The sequence below is a fragment of the Plectropomus leopardus genome, chromosome 13 (genome assembly GCF_026936395.1).
Source record: "Plectropomus leopardus strain MGB_pleo_1.0 chromosome 13, ASM2693639v1, whole genome shotgun sequence".
Classification (NCBI taxonomy): Eukaryota; Metazoa; Chordata; class Actinopteri; order Perciformes; family Serranidae; genus Plectropomus; species Plectropomus leopardus.
Window position 1 is genome coordinate 5,364,903 of NC_142188.1, and position 9,638 is coordinate 5,374,540.

General features: G+C 42.7%; 1 long non-coding RNA gene across 2 annotated transcripts in view; it reads left to right on the forward strand.

The window, feature by feature from the left end:
* The window catches only part of LOC148187642 (uncharacterized), a 55,398-nt gene that overhangs the window by 10,797 nt on the left and 34,963 nt on the right, over nucleotides 1-9,638 (forward strand). The window lies entirely within an intron of this gene.

Sequence of the window (9,638 nt, forward strand, 5' to 3'; positions counted from 1 at the left end):
AAAAAAACTCGGAGTTTAGTTCTACATACATATGAGAAGTGAAGAGTTGGCTCCCCAAGTCCAGGATTTGTTTGGCCCATCCACCAGCCCCATAGGAACCCTTGCACTCTTTATATTACATTGTTACTGGCAGTGTTTCAACCTTACGCTGTCCAGCAACGTATTATACGGCCGCAGTAGATGCTGTCCATCGGCATATCTTACTGCCACTAAAGGTGGCTTTTGGTACTAGTATCATACGCAGAAGTCATTGACAAAGCGACGGTATTTGACGACCTAGGAATGAAACTGGGCTGAAATTTCCCTGAATAACTTCCTGTCTCTTGGTTGGTGCCACTGAAAGCGCAGCTGCTCACAATTTTCAACTTAAATATTTTCATGAGCCAAGACTAAAAACGTATGATAATGTTAATAAATGTTTGATTTGGTCGGAACGTCAAGATGAGAAAAAAATTGACTTAAGGCAGCTTTTAGATAAGTTTTATGACCAACTTACGCCAAAAGATCGAGATCATGGATGTGTGTACCAACTGAGGTACTCACATGATTTCACATGAATTTTGACATTGCAAATTTTTCTGCAACAGTGAAATCGCTTAAAAAGTCGTTTGGTGTAAGTCTGGCATAACTAAAGAGTCACAGAACTGTCCGAGTCGGTCTACGCCCACATGGAGGTCCAATCAGGCAGAATAAGTGAAAACACCTGTGTGGGTGGACTGTGCATGTGTATAGGAGCTCTAACACACATTCATGTACAGACAAACTTAAACACTTCCACACATACTGTAGAATCACTTATGCATGAGGACACAACAGCACAAACACACACGCACGCATGCAAGAAGGCTTTAATGTGCCGCTGGCTGGCTGGGTGTGGTGCCCCGGCAGAGTTCATGAATTAACTGAACTCTTGAACTGTACTCTGGTATGTGGCAGACAGTCATTCAGACAGCCAGTCAGTCGAACTGCACAGAATAATCTCTGTCTTAACAAGTCAGCTACTGCGTCCTAAAATCTTATTTTGAAGGATGAAAATATAAACATTTGGGTTAAACTTAGCCAATGTACAGTATGGAAGAGCTCTGAGCTCTTTCAGGTTGATCTCTCCAGGTTTTGGAAATAATTGCGTTTTGAAAATGGTGTGTAAATGTTTGACGGACATGAAAAAACTTAGGAACAAGGCACTGACGTCTGTCATTTAATCAGTTGTTATATATGTTATGTATATATCAGTATGTCAGCTAGTTGGTTTACCATGTTTCTTAGCAGTTTATTTCTCCTTCTGTCTTCCTGTTCCCACATCCCTTTCTCTCTCCTACACTTTCCTTTTCTTGTCTCTCCCACCCTTCCTCCTGCTCTCACTCTTTTTTTTAACCCCATAAGGACAACACACCTGCAAAATGTGACAGTAGTGGCAAGGCATCACATATTAACCCACGATCTTCTTCACTCTCATTCCTCTGTTTTGATGTTCACCAAAGTAATCTGTTTTAAGTCAAACCATGTTTGGCTTTGAAATTCAGTCATTTGTGTCCAGTTTTTCTGATCTGGGATGTTGTCATCATCACCAGATTTGAGAGCTTGATGTCCATTGCTCCAACACAAAGCACTCAGATTTTATGACACGCAAGAACAGGCTGCAAAGGAGGCTGGCGGGTGCCACCCTGAAAACATGAAAACATGAGGGACATTATTGCACTGCCAATGTGCAGAGAGACTTAACCTTGTGTTTACCTGGTCCACATGGCACACTTGATTTCCGCTCTTTCACTGACCTTCCATGTCTGCCATTGACGTTTTAGGTATCCTTCTGCGTCAGCTCCTTACGCTATGGGATGTCATTACAATGATGTCAACAAATGCACATGGTGGTAAGGTTTGGGCAAAAGATACAAATGGTAAGGTGCAGAAAAAAAAAAGATGCATTCAGAGGGGAAGTGAACTCTGGACTCCCGCATGAGAGTCAGTTGTTTGTGGGGCCCATCCACCTCACCACCCATCTGTCCTGTAAGCACACTCACGCTCTATATATTATGTTTTTACTAACAGCACTTTTAACTGACGCTGTCCTCCAATGTTTCATGGGCACATGACCAGTTCTGCCTAGCTGCGTTCTCAAGTGACACCGCCTGTTGCATGCTGTGCAGTCCGGCCTCTGCCAACATATGACAGCAACACCACCAGTTCTGTCCGAGTGCATTCTCATCTGCTGCATTCAGGTTGGATGCAGAAATTGGTTTTGGGCGTCATGCTTGTACACTGAAAGCACTGACAGAGCGTCACTATTTGACGAGTTCAGAATGAGAACAGGCTGTTATATTTCAGGCTCCAGCTGTTTTCTGCAGAAGCAGAAGTTGAATTGTTTGGCAGAATGACAGTAAAGTATCTGAAAGTGATAGTCACACAAAATCCTAAAATGTAAATCAAAATGTTTAGCTGTGAAAGCAGAGCAGACAACAAAACCAGGTAGTTGGAGTAAAATCTCTAGCACACTCCACTCAGGTCAGAGGTCATGGTCAGCCTGAGGGGAGTGAGTCTTGGTCAAGGACACTGCAGCAGGGCAGACAGGGATTTGAACTTGTGACCCTCAGGCTGAAGGGTCAGACTCTCCGCTCACATAAACATGAAGGTGAACTCCAAAGTGTCCAAACTGAACGCAGCGTTTCGCCTTCCTGTGTCTGGCCTTGTTTCTGTCTGTCTTTGTGTCTCTCTGAACTCTGCAGGCGGTTTTTAGCTCGTCCTCCTCGAGGCTGACGGCTGGAATGCTGACATAACAGATGTTGTCTGACAAAGCCAATAATTATCTGCTGTATGGCTGTATGTCCATACCCGCTCTTCCTCCTCCCCCTCCTCCCTCGCCACATCCGCCTCCTCCGACTGCATCTGCGTTTCCTCCAGCTGGTCTGTGACTTTGCGGCACCTACAAGCATTTACCCCACATTTGAAAATTACATAGTTTTTCTTAACTTCTAACTTAAGCTTTTAAAAGTTGGTTAACCAAAATGACCCCAAAAAATACCATATTTTCTCACTTTCTTCTTGCAGTATCTAGCGGTACAGCAAGTTTTGCTTTTATTTTTTTGCAAGATATTTGTCTCGTGATTACTGCTGATTCAAGCAACTTTTTTTAGAAAATGTAACTGTGTTTGGTGTTGTGTACTGATCATAACTACACAATGTCTCTCTTTTATTTTTTCTATATTCACATTATTATCTCTCCGTCAAAAGGTTTCCCTCACAAGCTTGTTCTGAATAAACCTGACCTGACTGTGTTTGTTGTGGTGGGCGGATCGCTGCAGTGCACCGCCGGCCCAAGCCAGTTGGTTAATTTTTCTCCAAGGACCGCTCTTTTACCTCATTATAATAATTAAGTGCTCTCCCAATGACCTGAAACAGCCATTTAGTCAAATCTTTATTGATGTGTATCTTTTGTTCTCAACCAGAACACAAGCGACACGAGTCCAGAGAGGTGAGGAGGTCAGGTACAGGCGATGTGTGAGGAGTTTTATGGTAAACTAGAAAATCCTGCCACGTGATCACTGACTGAAGAGAGTTTTTGTTTTCTTTATTTAATTTGTATTTGGAAACTAGAAGAACTGTCCTCACTGAACTGAACAAGGTCATCGCATGCTTCTTAGCTCTCATTTTAATCAAAGGAATGGTTCTATTTAGTCTTTTTAGTTGCTTTACATCTAGATTTGTCTCACTAATTTTGGCCACATAGCATGACAACAAAGCACACTGGTTCCTCACCATTTCCACACTGGAGTACACCTTTGGTGCTCCAAGGTCTAGTCTGCACACCCTTTGACATTTATCTCAGCCGGCAGATATGCCAGATCCACCACTAAATTTGAGCAAAAAGAGCAGCATCATCATGACCATATCACCCACAAAAACACAAACAAGTGAAGCGAGATTGATAAGACAAAAAACTGATGGATGTTGTTCAGGGTTACATAAAATCAAACTATGAACATCTCTGTCTAGCCCTTTTTCATTCCGAACTCGTAAACTACTGCCGATTTGTCAGTGATGTTGGCATAAGATACTGATGCCAAAAGGCACCTTTTGCCATGGTATGATACACTGCCAGATGGCTTCAGTTTGTAACGCTGTCGAGCCCTTGTGGTGCTATGATACACCGCCAGTAAGCTGGACCACACCTGGAAGTATATTACGTAGACAGGTGGTGTCAGTTGATAACGTGGCTGTATAGAACATGTCGCGGCCGTATGATATGCCGCTGGATTATGTCAGGTGGAAATGCTGCTGGTAGTGACATAATAGAAAACGCATGACTGTCCATTTGGGGTGGATGGAAGGGGCAGTGGATGGGTCCAACAAACCCCGGACTTTTACCTAGGATCCTGGTGTTCGCTGCCCCTATGAATGAAAAAGGCCAGACGATGATGATTTTTCCTAAACCTACCCATCAGCGCCTTTGAAGCCTAATCCTAACCATTTGTTGACATTCATGTATTGGTTTCCATCATCCCACTGCATCAACGGTAGACGCAGGAGGATACCTAGAGCTAATATGTGGATATGAAAATCCACTGACAGAGCAGCAGTATGTGATGACTTTGGATGAAAACCTGTTGCGCTGTCTATTCAGGGAGTTATTTGTCAACGAGGAAAGCTGCATGGCTTTTGCCCTGTAAGCCAACATTGTTGTTTGTCTTATCATCTCACAGTTATGTGGTTGTTGCCGCGGGCTAATAGATAACACTCCACTTAAACAACTTTACCGGCCCTTGCCGTTACTTGTGAAGCGGTGCACCGATGCACTGAAATGGAGCGGACCCACACTTTGCTGCACTAATGACCAATTGATTGCAGCTGTGACTGGCCGTCTGCAGCTCCACAGAAATAACAAAACTACACCTCACTGCCACAAGGTAGACAAACAAAAACAGGGGAATCCCAGTTGCTTATGGTTGACTCCCAAAAGTAGTAATGTCCGGGCTGCATTTTAATAATGTGGACTTGACTAACGACTTTTTAACAGATGGTATTTTGTCCATATAAAATATCAGAATTGTAGCAACTTTGTCTGTGTAGGGACTTACTAGTGTCTAAAACCTTAGAAACTGACAACATTTTTCTTGAATCCATGTAATCTAAAATAAACCCGAATTAATACTGGATTTTTGGCATTGATACCAATATTGGGTAGTGAAAAAAGTCTGATATGATATGCTGACCAATATCAAACATGTAAATATGCAATGCAGTTGTCCCTCAGATATTCTTATCAAATACTTGTGACAAAGTTATGTAATGGTGGCAGGATATTTTACATTTATGTAATAAACTTAATTGACATCAGTGCACTAAAATAGAAAACATCATTGGGAATTTGATTATTTTTAAGTTCATCTAAGCATCTTTTTGTGCATATTGAACAACATATAAGCCAATTCCAATATACCAGTGATGGGCCAATATTAGCAGATAAAATCAGCGGCTCTAATCTAAAAATTGTATATCTTGTTTTGGTTAAATATTGAAATTAAAATGCTTATCTCTCATATTTTCTGTCTGATCTGGACATTGATGCAGTTAATTTTTAATTATTTAAAGGTATAATATGCAGGGTTGTTGGTCACTGTAAACACTTTCACCAGTGAAAGTAAAAGAAAAAGCAAACCCCAAATTCACTCTTGTTTTGTGTTTTGCCTCACTATATTTGTAATTTTTTTGGCGCTCTGTCTCTGCCTGCAACTTATGGTCTGGCACCTGGTTGCTACCTTTTTGTTAGCCCCAACCACTCTTGGGCGCTGTGGGGGTACACACATAAAAATGTCCCAAAGACAGAAAATAAAATACAGGCAGAGGGCAGAGTCTCTGCAGAAAAATACACCACCGCACACTTCTGTTGGGTCAGCAGTGATGACTGAGGGTGATTACCTCTGTGTGGGTCTATATATTGTTTTTTGTAAACTAATGCGGTGGATGTTTGTTCACATGTTTATGCAGGTTTTGCAAGTTGTAGGCAAAAAAGAACATCAATCTGTGGACTAAAACAGACACAAAAATGACCAGCTAAATATTGGTTACTTTGGATGGACTATTTTGATTTTACAACAAAACAAAGACAGTGAACATATTGGGCAGAGTTGGAGGGATGAACTGCTGGTGATACTCCACAGCTGCCAGAATTTAACTGCAGTCCATTTTTATTCCTGAAGTCACACAATGAAGCCCCAAAGGTCCGTGACACTGACTCAGCAAAAAAAATGGCAATGTAAACTTCCAATTACAAGCACGAAAAAGAAAAACCACCGAGATTGCAGCGTTGTGGTTTCTCCTGTGACAGCGGCAGCGATGGAAATAAACTTAAAGAAAACACTAGCTGGGCGAGCGGGAGGTAAAATATCTGGACTCACACACACCGGCTGGCTGGCTGAGGAGCTGATGTTGGCCACCGTGCGCTTTATCCAAATCACCATCTGACCCTGTTTTCCCCCTCATTTTGCAAATGGGTGTCCCTTATCGTGCCCAAGAACTACCTATGAACCGTAAAACACACAAATAAGAGCGGTGGGAGGGTGAGGCAACAGGAAGCTGAACTTTTAGCTTCCCTGCTGATATTTTTATAGCTCAGAGGGAGAGAAAAAATAGATTTCATGGGACACATAAATAGATGTAGCAGATCACAGTCTGTTTCAAAATGTTTCCATTTTTCTTCCTTCTTGTGTCCATCACTTATTCAAAAACCCTGACCAGTTGGTGCTGGGTCTAAAATTGTCACGCAAATGCAAGAAAATCTTTCTTGAATGTGATGATGAAAGGACACCCTCAGCCCGGCCTCATCACTGTAATCTCAGGACCCCCGCTCTTTATCTGTGTCCTCAGATTGACCCCGATCTGCCCTCTCTGTACCCTCAGTTTCTCTCTCTCTCTATCACTCTCTGTCTCTGGGCAAAATAAAACCCTAATTGAAACTAAGCTAATCATGATGAATTTTGTTAGTTAGTTCTGTCAGATTTAACTGATTGTGCATCCAGCTTATTTTTTGGTATGTACTGTTAAAATGTTGTGGTTTTAAGTATTTGTTGCTGTGTATAATAAACTGTACAGACATTTTAGTGTGCCATTCCAACCGTTGTCATTCCAAAGTCGTCAAATAACCTTACCTAACCTAACCTTAAAAAAGTACTTATTTAAACAAAAACCAAGATATTTCCCTAAAGCCATTTCTGTGCCTAAACCTAACCAATCCTTAACCACAGCAGTGTTACATCATAAAATAAAATAAATTTAAATCCAATAAATTTAAATTTATTTTTTATCTGTGATTTGCATTTCTTTTGACGGGTGTAAACTACTTATTGTAACAGTGTGATCAGAAATCAGTGTGTCATGGATGTCATTCTACAGGAGCATGAACAAAAGTATTTAGTGTAAACTTAACTTATGCAAAACAAAATGTGCTTCCAAATAAAGTCCTCCTTTCTGCAGCTGTCAGTAACTGCTGAACATCCTCTGTTTATTACATTGTGGGACAAAATTGACCAATTAAAAATCAAGCTGATTTAGTCTTTAAAACTATGTCACATTTCCAGTTTGGATTTGAGGCACAGCTTCGTTCTATATGTTAAAACAGTCAGGTGGAAAACTGCAGCCCAGAGCTGGAGATGGAGAGTCTGTTAGACTGTTTCATTGTTGCAGTTGTATAATGCACAGCGATGACGGTTAGGTTATGTTGTGTCCCCTCTCTGGTTCCCATGCATCCCCCCATCAGCTGACCGGTTGCTGACCTGCGCAGCCGGTGGCACTAGAGTGAACTCTGGTTCAAAACGTCGCCGAGTTCCCAGTGACTGAGCGTCCATCAGATAACGACCTTGGCAGAGCTACGGGGCCCTGCAGCGGACATAAATAGGCCAGGCTGTTTGTGCCCCATTAATTTTCTGCCACATAGCTTCACCCCATTCTCTGCTTGTCAATGAAGGCGGTCAGGTGGAGGCTAGAAATGCCTGGTGACCTCAGCGGTGACCTTTGTGGTGACCTCAGTGGCAGCCTCAGTCGTGACCTCAGTGGTGACCTCGGTGGAGACCACACTGTCTGTTAATGAGGTCAAGATATGAAGTGGGACTGTTATCAGTTTACTATTATTACTGTTGATACTTCCAGTACTGCTATTATTACAACTCTGCAGTACTTTTTATAACCACTTTTCCTGCTATATTGGACCAAGTCTTGTTGCTGCTCTAATTATCATCTTTAGACTGACAAACTGAAATTTTCAGTTCATTTTTTCAACATCGAAACCAGGCTCGGGGAGTTTGTTTCCAGTGCAGTGATGTAACAGTACAGTGACATCACTGAATCATATGGCTGCAATCACCTCTGATACCACAATACACACATACTGTACATGCTGATTTAGGAACAATATCCTGGCTTGCCTTTTTTTGATGTTTTCCCTGTTGAGGTCCCCTGAGTGTATTGCAGATGTGGGTGTTGAGCAGTTTGAAATGAGGCAGTGATGGCTACAGGGTTGCTATTGAGTATGAGATGTGGTTTGTGTCTGAAGTTGAACATTTTGACTGAGCTGAGCTGCAGTGAATTGTGCATCAGATAACTGGTTGAGCCACCTGTTTATAGCGTGTGTTTTGTTGGTTTTGGGGATGAAACATATGATGATTGTGTCATCTGCATAGAGATAGATGTTACCAAAGCAGTCATGGGCTGTGGGTTGGTTGGTGTATATTAAGAGGAGCAGAGTGGCTTCAGTGCTGAGGGTCAAGGGGTAAGATGAGGTGTCATTGACCTTTTGTTGCCCGTTCCACATGAAGGTGCAGATGCAACATATTCATATTTAGCCCGATCTCACACAAAAACTTGTCAAATAGTGCTGCTCTGTCAGTGCTTTCAGCGTACGAGCGTGACGCCGAAAGCCACCCACCGCGTCCCACCACAGCATGGCTGGACGGCGTCAGATGAGAACACACTTGAACAGAACCGGTGGCATTGTTATGATTCGCTGGTGGCTGGCTGTGGACACAAGGCACATCGACATGCAACCTGTATGGGCGGCTTCACTTGAGTCTCCAGTACCCATATAATATAAGGAGCGCAAGTGCGCTTCTAGGGTGGGCGGTTGGGGTAGATGGGTCCCATTAGCTCCGCAGACAAGTGACTTCTTTTGTGCAGAAGTCTCGAGTTCACTTACACTGTGGATGTGTGCGTTTTATTTCCTACACCTTACCACATGCCTCTTTTGCCTACACATAACCATCTGTGAGTTTTTTTGCCAACCATCATGACAGTCCGAGCTGTTGTGTAAACATAGGGACCATGCTGCTTCATCCCACCATGTGCATTTGTTGACATCACGGTAAGAGCATCCTGGAGCGTGAACAGCTGATGCCAAGTGATACCTTAAACCTCATAAGTAGGCACGGAGGGTCGCTGACAGAGCGGCACAATGTGATAAGCTGGGACGAGAACGTGTCGTCATGTCCAGCTGTTGATGAAAAAGTTTGACTTCATGGTGTTATCAATGTGGATTTACACTAGGTGGGGGCTCCAGTTGCAGTGTCGTTTGGTGAGGGGCGTGATTAACTGCATTATCAACAGATGATGCTGGTTCTGTATGTGAACTGGTCAGGTTCCACAACTCAGTTGCC